Below are 13,010 nucleotides of genomic sequence, written 5' to 3'. Positions count from 1 at the left end.
GCAGAGGTATCCCCAATACCATTACATGTAAAGGAACGCTTGCTACCACACCTTCCGGTAAAAACAACTGAAATAACTCTTAAGATCTGTTACAGGAGACAGAATCAAAGTGTTTGGAAAACGTATGGTTCAAGTACAATACAAACAACAGCAACCAAAAACATTCTCTACATTGTAGATACCCAGGGACCAGCACTCTTCAGAAGAAACTGGCCACAATACATTCCCCTAGACTGGCTGGAAATCAGTAAAATACTAAATGTAAACCACATGGACAACTCTCAGCCAAAACTCAACGAAATCCTCAACAATTGGTTTTCCAACAAGAATTGGGGTAAATCAAAGGTGTTCAAGTCAAACTGCAATTAAAAGATAATGCAGAACCAAAATTCGTCAAAGCCATAACAGTCCCATTTGCTATGAAAAGGAAAATTGAGGCTGAATTAAACAGACTAAAACATGAAAGCATATTCGAACCAATACAATACAGTGATTGGGCAGCGCCCATCGTACCCGTACAAAAAACAAATGGTCGCATTTGTGGTGATTACAAAATCACTCAAAATACCTGAACACCCAATGCCCAAGGCAGAAGATTTGTTCCAAGCACTAAATGGAGGGCAAAAATTCACAAAACTAGATTTGTCACAAGAAGATCAACAGATAGAATTGGACAATAAAAAAAAAATCAAGGGAATATATGACAATCCATCCCCATCTGGGACTATTCACCCACACACAGGCCTTATGGAATTTCAGCAGCAGCTGTGATTTTTCAAGTAACAATGGACAAATTACTACATGGAGTCTCAGTCAGGTGTTACCTAGATGATGTCATCATCACGGGCCAAAAGGACAGTGAACACTTACAAAACCTTGAAAAGGTTTTAACCAGGATCACTCAACAGCCATGCAGATGCCTTATCACGCATGCCACTACCTGAGACACAACAATGAGAAGAAATTATTAAATGGACAGCAGAAGTAGCAGCCATCAACCAAGAACAACTTCAACAACTGCCCATTACAGCCCAGATGATCACAAAGGAAACCCAAAAAGAGGCAACATTAAGCAAGATCCTATACTTCACCCTTAATGGGTGGCCTGAATCTGAAATAATTTGAGAAGATCTAAAACCTTACCACACATTCCACCATTAACTATCAGTCGAAGAAGGATGGGGTACTATGGGATACCCAGAACAATTATTCTAGCCAAATGGCAAACTACCATGTTATCAGAACTACGTCACAACCATCCAAGAATGGTATGAATGAAGGTACTGGCCCAGATGCATGTCTGGTGGCCTTCCTAGACAGAGACATTGAAACAACAGTAAGAGAATGCAAAGTATGTCAGCCAATGCAGCCAAAAATGTCGCAAGCCATAACTAACCCATGGAAATGGCCATCCAAACCCTGGCATTGGATTCAAGAAGACTACATTGGACCATTCATGGGTGAGACTTTCCTAATAGCTGTGGACAGTACTTTCACAGATGAAAATTACCTATGCAGATCCCATGATTGACTGGCTATCTTTGCCACTTATGAATTAGTTATGGACAATGGGCCTCAATTTACATCAGAACATTTTTAAATATTATGCGCGATAATAATATCAAATATATTTTGTCCACTCCCTATCACCCAATGGGGAGGCAGAACATTATGTACAAACGTTCAAAAAAGCAATGAAAAGCATGAAACTTCAAAATGCCTCCTGGACCCTCAAAATCGCAGATTTCCTATTGGGGTACAGAAACACGCCACATTCTACCACAAAATGCACCCCAGCAGAACTAATGTTTGGCCACAACCTGCGGACCAGGCCGTCCACTGTTCATCCAGACGTGGGTCTCCAATTGAAAAATAACAGCATCGCCACAAACCTCACCTAGAACATTGGAAGTAGGCGAGAGAATTCTGGCACATGATTATAGACAATATAGACCATTGGGTGGTAGGAGTAATCTTACAAAAATTGAGCCCCTGCTCATACTCTGTTCTAGTGGGGGACAGATTGTAGAAGTGACAGATTGACTAATTACGAGCATTGACTGACACTAAAGGCCATGAACTACCTCATAAACTGGAAGAGGTGGAACCAGACCTGCTGTGGCTACCCTGACCATTCCTCCCCTCTGGCTGAGTAATGGGGGGCAAACACGGTCGCAAAGCCGAGGAGTCCAGTAACTGAGACAGGCAGCCAGGAGGGCAGTGAAGACAGGTAATCTCTGCTGACCCAATTATCTATTGGTCTTGAGCAAAGGCTGGCACAGCAAACCACACCAAGGCAGTCCAAAAGAGAAAGAAGACCACCTGAAAGCTTTAAGGACTATGTGCCCTGATTATTATTAAATACTTACCCTTTTATAATTATAATTACTCATGATATGTATTTAATTCTCACTTGTATGGTTGGGGGAAGGGGTCCATGTAAGGAAGGACAGCAGAGGTATTATAGACGAAGGGAAAAGGCTTATTCACAAAATTTGGGGGTAAAACAGCAGTTGATTGAGGAGGAAAGGGATAGATACTATGATGGGGAAGGGAGGATGGTAACAATGATTGTGTGGATGGCAGAGAGGAGGTTAGGCAGATGGTAAGATGTGGAAAGTCTCTGTGATGCATTTACTTCAATGCAAGGAGTGTTGTGAGGAAGGTAGATGAGCTAAAGGTGTGGATAGACACTTGGCAGTATGATGTGGTGGCAATTAGTGAGACGTGGTTGAAGGAGGGTTGGAACTGGCAGTTAAATATTCCAGGATTTCACAACTTTAGGTGTGATATAACTTGGAGGGGTAAAGGGAGGGGGTGTGGCATTACTTGTCAAAAAAGATCTTACAGCTGTACTGAGGCATGATAGATTGGAGGGCTCATCAAGGGAGGTGGTGTGGGTGGAATTAAAAATTAAAAGAGGTGAGGTTACAATTATAGGGGTGTATTATAGACCACCAAATGGGAAGAGGGAACTAGAAAAGCAAATGTGTAGGGAAATAGCTGAAATGTGCAGTAAGCACAGGGTGGTGTTGGGGATTTTAATTTTCCTCAGTGAGTGGGCTGGATGGCTTAGAGCTTGTACAATGTGTGCAGGATTGCTTTTTGCATCAATATGTTGAGGTACCCACTAGAGAGGGAGCAGTATTAGATCTACTGTTGGGAAATGAAATAGGGCAGGTGACGGAGGTGTGTGTTGGGGAGTACTTCAGATCCAATGATCATAGCACCATTAGTTTCAGCTTAATTATAGAATGGGATAGGTCTGGTCTGAAAATGAAAGCAGATTTGAGGAGATGAGAAGGGATTTGCAGGGAGTTGGTTGGGATTATCTTTTTTCTGGAATGGACGTTAAGGAGAATTGGGGAGCATTTAAAGGTGAGGTTTTGAGAGTGGAGAATCTTCATGTTCCTGTCAAGACAAAAGACAGGGCTAAATGTACAAGGGAGCCATGGTTTTCTAGAGAGATTAGGAAGATGGTTCGGAATAAGAGGGAGGCCTACGTTAAATACAAGAAGCAAAGGATTGATGAGATGTATGGACGATACATAGATTGTAGAAAGAACCTTAAGAGGGAAATTAGAAAGGCAAAAAGAAGGTAAGAGAGGGCTATAGCAAATCGGGTGAAGGCAAATCAGAAGGGTTTTTACAAATATGTGAATAGTAAAATGGAAGTTAAGGATAGTATAGGTCCACTGGAAAATCAGAGCGGAGGTATGGGTGAGATATTCAATACATTCTTCTTGTCGGTGTTCACGAAGGGAAGAGATATTGAATTGTGTTGGATAAGTGAGGCAAAAGGGTTAGTTATGGAAAAGATAGAGATTAGTAAAGAGGGGATTTTAGATCTTCTGGGGTGTATAAAGACTCCAGGTCCTGATGGGATTTTTCCCAGGATCTTAAGGGAGGTCAGGGAGGAAATAGCAGAGGCTCTGACAGTGATTTTTCAATGGTCACTGGAGGAAGGTGTTGTGTCGTGCGATTGGTGGGTTGCAAACGTGGTTCTGCTGTTTAAAAAGGGTGCAAGGTGTAGGCCAAGCAACTATAGGCCAGTAAGTTTGACTTCGGTTGTGGGTAAACTAATGGAAGGAATTCTTAGGGATAATATGGATACATTTCTGGATAGGCAAGAATTGATCAGGGACACCCAACATGGGTTTGTAAGGGGAAAGTCGGGCTTGACGAATCTTGTTGAATTTTTTGAAATGGTGACCAGAAAGGTTGATGAAGGTAGAGCAGTTGATGTGATCTATTTGAATTTTAGTAAGGCTTTTGATAAGGTTCTGCATGGAAGGTTAGTGAAGAAGGTTCAATCTCTAGGGATTAATATAGAGATAGATGGGTTCAGAAGTGGCTGGAAGATAGGCAGCAGAGAGTCATGGTGGACAACTGTTTGTCAGGAAGGAGAGCGGTGACGAGCTGTGTGCCTCAGGGATCAGTCATTGTGGGTCCTTTGTTGTTTGTCATTTATATTAATGATTTGGATGACTGGGTGGTAAATTGGGTGAGTAAATATGTGGTCGGTACAAAAATAGGGGGAGTTGTGGATAGTGAAGAGGGTTTCCATGGACTGCAGAGGGATTTAGACTGTTTGGAAAAGTGGCCTGAAAGGAGGCAGATGGAGTTTAATGTAGATAAGTGTGAGGTGCTTCATTTTGGGAAGAATAACCAAAATAGGACGTATTAAGTGAAGGGGAGAGCATTGAGGAATGCTGAGGAAGAGAAGGATCTTGGAATAACGGTTCAGCATTTCTTGAAGGTAGATTCCTATGTAGATAGGATGGTGAGGAAGGCTTTTAGTATGCTGGCCTTTATAAATCATAGCATAGAATATAGGAGCTGGGAGGTGATGTTGAGACTGAAAGAGAGTTGGGTATAAGCCCGCCCTCTGCTGGACATCATGATGCCCATGTCATGATGTCACCCTTCCATATTTATATATAACCCTGTGAGTCAGTAGCCATTTAAGTTTAATAGAAGTAAAGGATGAGAAAGCATTACATCGCCAAGTCTTCATTGTCTGAGTGCATACACAACAGTACTTGGTGGAAATTTCTCAGGTGCAGCTATTTTAATTCAAGGAGTATTGTAGGAAAGGCAGAGGAGCCATTAGTGAAACTTGGTTGCAGGAGGGGCAGGACTGGCAGCTCAATGTCCTGGGGTTCCGTTGTTTCAGATACATAATTCCCTTAAAGTGGCATCTCATGGGGATAGCATTGTAAAGAGAGATTTTGGCATATTGGCCTTCATAAATCAAAGCAGTGAGTACAGGAGTTGGGATGTTATGGTAAAGTTGTACAAGATATTGGCGAGGTTAAATTGGGAGTATTGCGTACAGTTTTGGACACCTAACTACAGGAAAGATATCAATAAGTTTGAAAGAATTCAGAGAATATTTATTAAGATGTTGCCCGGACTTCAAGAACTGAGTTACAGGGAAAGGTTAAACAGGTTAGGAATTTATTCCCTGGAACATAGAAGAATGATGGGAGATTTGATGGAGGTATTTAAAATTATGAGGGGTATAGATAGAGTGAATGCAAGTAGCTTTTTTCTACTGTGGGTAGGTGAGATACAAACCAGAGGACATGGGCTAAGGGTGAAAGGGGAAAAGTTTAGGGGAGCTTCTTCACACTGAGAGTAGTGGGGGTGTGGAATGAGCTACCCTCTGAATTGGTGAATGCAGGCCCATTTTTCACATTTAAGAAAATTTGGACAGGTACATGGATGTGAGGGGTATGGAGGGCTATGGACTGTGTGTGTGCAGGTCAGTGTGATTGGGCAAAATAATGGTTTGGCGCAGACTAGAAGACCAAAGGGCATGATTTCTGTGCTGTAATGCTCCATGGTTCTATATCAAATTACAGGTTAGTGAACTAAAATAAAATATTGCAGATTTTGGAATCCTGAATAAAAAGAGAAAAGTCTTATTGCAATCTTCAAATGGCACAGCATCTATGAAGAAAGGAACAGAGCTAATGTTTCAGGTCATTGACCTTAAGATTTTTCTTTCTCTGCAGATGCTACCTGACTTTCTGCCTGTTTTCTGTATTTATTGCTTTAATCACAGGTAATTATTTTTAATGTACTCCTGCAAGTTTACACAAGTTAACAGAGGAGTTGGAGACTATTAATGTGCCCAAGACTGCTGCAGTTTAACTTTCTACAATGGTACAATAAAGCCCTATAAAAGTCTGGTAGGACCACATGTGGTAAACCACTGTTATGCTACGATTGGCTGCTGTCAGCTGGAAACGCCTCCCAAAACCGATCCTAACCATAGCCCTTTGCATGTTGCCCATTTCACTCTGCCTTGATCAGTCAGAGGTTGACAGCTGTTCCAGTCTAAAGTTAATAAAAGCCTATCAGTTTCACAACTTCAGTCTTTTGTGATTATTAATAGTGCATCAATTTTATTAACTATAAATTTTCAAGATAGATGGAGCAGTACCTGAAACCTGAGAAGCTTAACATAGACCCCCTGATTGTCTGACCCCCTGAACACGTTCAAACTCTGGCTACACTGCTTCGAAGACTTCCTGATGGCAGCCGCGTTCATTTTCACCATGGATGCAAACTTGACTAAGGCTACTCTTCTTGTGTGTCGGACCCCTAGTATTCCTGATGATCAGCAATGCTGAAGGCCCAGTATGGTAGGAAGCTAAATGAGGTCTCCGTTATGCACCTCCTGGCCACCAGAAAGCAGCGACCTGGTGAGTCAAGCGTCGAGTACCTATGGGCCCTCTGGAACCTGTGCAGAGTGTGTGACTTCAAGGCCGTGAAGGCTGCCCAGAATGCTGAGGCTGTCATTTGTAATGCTTACGTGGCTGGCATCCACTCTGGATACTTAAAGCAGAGACTCCTGGAACAAAAGGGTACTTAATCTACAGAGGGTAGTTGAACTGACAGAGATTCTGGAGGTGGCCCTCCAAATTTCAAATGATTACTCAGCCGCCTCTTGGTCACCAGGGGTGCTGCTATCTTGGGACAGGGGATTGTCCCATGCCATGAGCGACTAGTCCTCTGGTGGTCCTCTAGTGACCTGACCTCGACCACCATTGCCGGTGATCACCCCAATTGCTACTTCTGCAGGCAGGGTAAGCACATGAGGAAACACTGCCCTGCCAAGGAGGTGGTATGCACTAGGTGCAGAAAAAAAGGACATTATGCCAATGTCTGCCAGTCCAAACCATTCGCGAAACCTAGCAGCGCTGCATGTGGACAGTCACCACTCTGGACAATGCAATTGGCACTATCTCCTGTGCGAACCAGCCGCACCATATGCGAGTCATGGGGGCTGCTATTTTGGACTGCATGGCAAATGCCATCTTCTCAGGCCTATGACATCACGGGGGAACAATGAGGGCGGCCATCTTGGGATTAAGGGTGGCCATCTTAGGATCGTGAGCATCCATCGGACTCAGACAGCGAGTCTATACTCAGCTCCGTCACCCTGAACCAAGAGGGACCACATAAACTCTCCACGTCCGTGATAGATGTCCAGGTAAATGGGTGCATTACGAACTGTTTACTCGATAATGGGAGTACAGAAAGTTTTATTCATCCTGATACTTCTAAGCACCTATCGTTTAAGGTAAGGCTTGTAGCCGACTGCTACAAAGAAACACACACACACACACACACACACACACACACACACACACACACACACACACACACACACACACACACACACACACACACACACACACACACAGTGTGGCAGGTTAAGATGACTCCTTTATTAGAACTGGAAAGGCTGCTTTTATACTGTTAAAGTTCCTGCCATTTTTGCTGATTGACTGAGTCAGCCATATTAATAACCATAGCTGGCAGGAACATCCATGGATATGAATGCCCTCCTTCCCCAGCCTGTTTCTGCTGAGTTAGCTGGGCAGCTTGACCAATGTTGCTCTGATGCTGCCCCAGCTTCAATCCCCACTGGTTCGTTGTCCTGGGAGTCGCTTTAGTGATTTCTGTCTGCGTCTGCTGCCGCGCAATGTGCTGGCCCAATCTCCGCAATTGCGGGCTGCCACATGACCCCGCCCCAGAACCGGCATTACAGTCTATAGTGTCCGTAGGTATAGTCCCCAAAGTTTTTGTGGTCTGCCTCTGCATCGAGGTGTTGGTGTCTCCACGGGTTCTGCTAGGTCTGTGTGGGCAGACTTGAGTCTATCTGTAGTGAAGACCTTTGGTTTACCACCAATGTTCAGCTCTAAGGTGGCTCCATTGTTCCGGAGGGACCTTCTCGTATGGCTTCTGCAGTGGTGAACGGTGGGGTCCTCTGCATATAAACACGTACTCACAGTCCTTGAGTTCTTTGGGGATGTTGAACTTGGCTTGTCCGTGTCTGGAGGGTGGGATCAGAGCCAGGTTACCTACCTTTTCGTGCAGCCTGTCCAGGGATGTGGTTGTCTCCTCCTGCTGTCCTCTGGCCTGTGGAATGAAATCACTGGGAATTATGAGTGGGGTTCCGTAGATGAGTTCAGTGGCGGATGCATGGAGGTCTTCTTTCGGCGCTCTTCAGTTGCCTAGTAATGCCCATGGTAGCTCGTCCACCTAGTTGGGGCCATTGAGTCTGGTCGTAAGGGCAGTCTTGTGGTGCCTGTGGAAACGCTTCACCATGCAGTTGGCTTGCGGGTGGTATGCAGTCGTATGGTGTAGCTGAGCGTCCCACAGGTTGGTAATGTCGGTCCACAAACTGGAGGTGAATTGTGCGCCTCGGTCAGAAGGGATGTGCTGTGGCAGTCTGAATCCTGCAATCCAGGATGAGAGGAGTGCTTTGGGACAGGACCTGGTGGATGTGTCGGTCAGGGGGATTGCTTCTGGCCACCGGGTGAAGCAGTCAACCACTGTGAACAGGTAGCGGAAACCCTGAGAAACTGGCAAGGGCCCCACTATGTCCACGTGAATGTGGTCAAACCTGCATTCCATTGGCTCAAAAGGCTGTGGGGGGACCTTGGTGTGTCACTGCATTTTGGCTGTTTGGCACTGCATAACACGCTTTGGCCCACCCCCGGACTTGCTTCTGCAATCCATGCCACATGCATTTGCTGGCTACCAGCCAGACCGTAGTCCTGATGGATGGGTGTGCCAGCCCATGGATGGAGTCAAAAACGTCGCCTCTATGCTGTTGGGACAATAGGTCAAACCTGCCCGGAGGCCACGTTGCACAGGAGGGTGGCAGTACCTGTGCTGACTGGAACGTCCTAAAGCCGAAGGCCTGTGACAGCGGTCCTGTACTGCGGGATCTCGCCGTCCTGCTGCTGTGCCTCTGCCAGTGCTGCAAAGTCCAGACCGTTGACCAGGGAGTGGATGCTGTATCTTGACAAGGCGTCCACGAGATGTGCTTGATGTCGGTGGTGTACTCCGAGATGTAAGACAAGTGTCTCTGTTGGCGGGCCAACCAGGGATCAGAGATTTTAGCCATCCATGAAAGCCCTTCCCTCAAGAAATTACCGAAAGTGGCGGATGGCTAAGTACAGCGCCAGCAGCTCTCTATTGAAAGCACTGTACTTTAGTTCAGGGGGCCGCAGATGTTGGCTGAATAAAGCTAGTGGGTACGAACTTCCATCTATCTGCTGCTCCAGGGCTCCACCAATCACTGTTCCTGAGGTATCGACTGTGAGGGCCTTGGGTGCATCTGGTCTGGGGTGGGTCAGGGTGCAGCTTTGGCCAGGGCTTCTTTGGTTTCCACAAATACACGTGCAGATTCGTCGTCCCAGGTCAGTTCCTTCTCCTTGCCGGACATCAGGATGAACAGAGGGCGCATCACTCGAGCAGCTGTTGGGATAAACCTACAATAAAAGTTTATCATTCCCACGAACTCCAGCAGACCTTTCGTTGTACTGGGCTTCGGGAAGCTATGGATGGCCTCTACCTTGTTGGGGAGTGGTGTGGCCCCATACTTTGTAATCCTGTGGCTCAGGAAGTCGATGGTGTTCAGGCCAAACTGGCATTTGGCCAGGTTGATGGTGAGGCCGAACTCCTGCAGACGCCTACAGAGATTTTGGAGGTGCTGAAGGTGATCCTGTCAGGTTCTACTTGTCATGAGAATATCGTCGAGGTAGACGAAAGTGCCATCCAGGTCTCGACCCACTGCGCCCATCAGTCGCTGGAATATCTGTACCGCATTTTTGAGCCTGAATGGCATCCTCAGGAACTCGAACAGCGCAAATGGAGTGATGATGGCCGTCTTAGGGATGTCATTAAGATGCACCACGATCTGGTGATATCCTCGCATGATGTCCACTTTTGAGAATATTGTTGCCCTGTGCAGGTTTGCCGCAAAATTCTGGATGTGTGGCACGGGGTAACGGTCCGGGGTGGTGGCTTCATTGAGCCGGCGATAGCCGCTACATGGTCTCAAGCCCCCAGTTGCTTTAGGCACCAGTGCAGGGGCGAAGCCCATGGGCTGTCTGACAATCGAACAACACCCAACTCCTCGAGCTTGCGAAACTCCTCCTTGGCCAGTCGGAGTTTCTCCAGGGGTAGTCATCTTGCCCTTGCGTACAGAGGTGGCCCTTGGTCAGGATGTGATATTTGATGCCGTGTCGAAGCATCTCCGCTGTGAACTGAGGGGAAATGATTGCCGAGAATCCCGCTAGCACCTTGGAGACTCATCCTCTGTGCTGTGGATGGAGTCCAGGTGTATTGCCGGAAAAGTAGCGCCCCTCAGTGTGATGGTCTGGTAGGTCTTGGTGTGGATGAGTCACTTACCCTTAAGGTCCACTAGGAGGCTGTGGGTTCGCAGGAAATTCGCTCCGAGGTGTGCTTGTTCCACTGCGGCCAGCATGAACTCCCACGAGAAGTGACTGCCCCCGAACTGCAGCTCGGCCCTACAAGTGCCATAGGTCCGTATACTGCTGTTGTTGGCAGCCCTCAATGTTGGTCCCACTAGCCTGTGCTTAGTGTCCAACTCTGTCAGGAATATCAAGCTGACCTCTGCTCCTGTATCCACCAGGAAGTGTCTGCCGGACAGGCAGTCCAAGACGTGGCCATCAGCGACGGCTAGCATTGTCGTTTCCCTGGAACTCGCAGGGGGACTGGCATTGGCCAGTCTGTCTGCAGTCTGCGGATCCAGGGCGCTGACCACATGATTGTGCAGGGTGGTGTCTGGTGTGATGTCCCAGATCTGGAACTGAGCCTCCGCCTGGTCGAACCACACACCGGGTCGAACTGTCCAGAAGGTCGGGAGCTTCAGGCCGACTGCGCTGACTGCTGCTTTGTTCTCCATCACTAGGTTTAGATTCCTTCCAAACCATTGGGGTCACCAATTGTAGCTGATCTCTACAAAGAAACACACACACACACACACAGTGTGACAGGTTAAGGTCACTCCTTTATTAGGGCTGGAAAGGCCATTTTTATACTGTTCAAGTTTCCGCCCTTTTTGCTGATTGGCTGAGTCACCATATGAATAATAATAGCGGCGGGAACATCCATGCATATGAATGCCCTTCTTCCCCAGCCTGTTTCTGCTGAGTTAGCTGGGCAGCTTGACCCATGCCATTTTAGGACTGTTGGTCTGATGCTGCCCCAGCTTCTACCCCCGCAGGTTCTTTATCCTGGGAGTCGCTTCAGCGACCTCTGTCCACGTCTGCTGCCGCGTGATGTGCCGGCCCGATCTCCGCAATTGCTGGCCTCCACAGGCCCACCAAATACAAGATATCACTTGCATCCAAATCCCATGTGGCAGCCATCCATGGTTCCTGCGTAGTGACCCTGACTGTTGCAGGTATACAAACATTTCAGGCTATTTGTCATGTCGCAACTCTGTGCCCCCTTGCTACGAGGGCTGGACTTCCAGTCCCAACTTCAGAAAGTTACATTAAAATTCGAAGGGCCCCTCCCCTCCCCTCCCCTCCCCTCCCCTCCCCTCACCATTTGCAACCAACAATTCACAGATGACCCTCTGCGTGTAAGCTGTGGTCTCTCGACTCTCAAGGTCGACCCTCCCCGCTCAACCTTGTTTGCCAAGCTCCCCGAAATATCGTCAAAGCATTGAAGAGATGCTCAATGGGTCCCCAACTATGTGGACAAGGTTCGCCCATTGGTCAAAGCCACTATGTTTCTCCTGCCAGCAGAGGACCAAGCTGCATTTGATCGTATCAAGAATGACATCGCCAAGGCAACCATGCATGCTATAGATCACACATGTCAAACTCTGGCTCCCGGGCCAAATTTGGCCCGCGATATAATTATATTTGGCCCGCAAGATCATTTCAAAAATGTATTAGAGGTGGCCCGCCCTGCAGCGAGAGCCGATGCTGTTTTTTTGGTAATGTCACCCCCACAATCCTCCCCCTTCATTGCACATCCTTCCCCATTGTAACACGAGGAATTGTAACACGAGAAGTCTGTCGATGTCATCAGCCAGCAAGCCAGTTGGAAGGCTCCCCGCACAACCAGTCATTTCTCCCACCTGTCGAGCGGTGCGGTGGATTGGCGAGCGCCTGTGATTTCCTGTCGGAGCGACGGGCATGGCAGGCTGCGCACGGCCCCCAGGCAGCGCGAGCCCCGCGCGACTGGCACTGGACGGCCCTTCCACAGCGCGAGCGCACTTCTCCCGGTCGCCACGGCCTTCAGCGCTTGCACCCGCGCGGACCCCAGGGACGGCTGGTTCGGCCCTGCATGTGAAGAGAGAGATGGTGGCTGTCGGCAAAGGCTGATCGGCAGCGTGTTGGGCCTGAGTGGGTGGGTAAGCAGGGGTGGGCAGAGGGTGTAGGTGAGGAGTAATGGGCAGGGGAAGTTATGGTGGTGCGAGGGGCAGTTAGAGGGAGGGATGAGTAGAAGGAGGGGTGGATAGGGAAGATGTAAAAGGGGAGGGGCAGGGCGAGTAGGGGAGGGGTGATTAGAGAGTGAGAGACGGGTAGAGGGAGGAACAGGTTGAGGGGAGAGGCAGTAGAGGGGCATGTATAGGATGGGGTGGGTAGAGGCAGAGCGAGTGGAGTGAGGGGTGAGTAGAGGTTGGGTAAAGGACTGGTCAGGTAGAGGGATGGTGGGTCGAG

General features: G+C 47.7%; 1 protein-coding gene and 1 long non-coding RNA gene across 2 annotated transcripts in view; one reads left to right on the top strand and one right to left on the bottom strand.

The window, feature by feature from the left end:
* Positions 1-13,010, bottom strand: part of prkn (parkin RBR E3 ubiquitin protein ligase) — a 1,164,186-nt gene that overhangs the window by 160,116 nt on the left and 991,060 nt on the right. The window lies entirely within an intron of this gene.
* LOC138760850 (uncharacterized) overlaps positions 7,420-13,010 on the top strand; it is a 43,822-nt gene continuing 38,231 nt past the window's right edge. Inside the window, exon 1 of the long non-coding RNA XR_011355910.1 lies at positions 7,420-7,504. This is a non-coding gene — a long non-coding RNA (uncharacterized lncRNA). The remainder of the gene's footprint in view (positions 7,505-13,010) is intronic.

This window comes from Narcine bancroftii, chromosome 4, assembly GCF_036971445.1.
Source record: "Narcine bancroftii isolate sNarBan1 chromosome 4, sNarBan1.hap1, whole genome shotgun sequence".
NCBI classification, from domain to species: domain Eukaryota; kingdom Metazoa; phylum Chordata; class Chondrichthyes; order Torpediniformes; family Narcinidae; genus Narcine; species Narcine bancroftii.
Note: the sequence above shows the minus strand (reverse complement) of the source record. Positions and strands in the feature narration are given on the sequence as shown.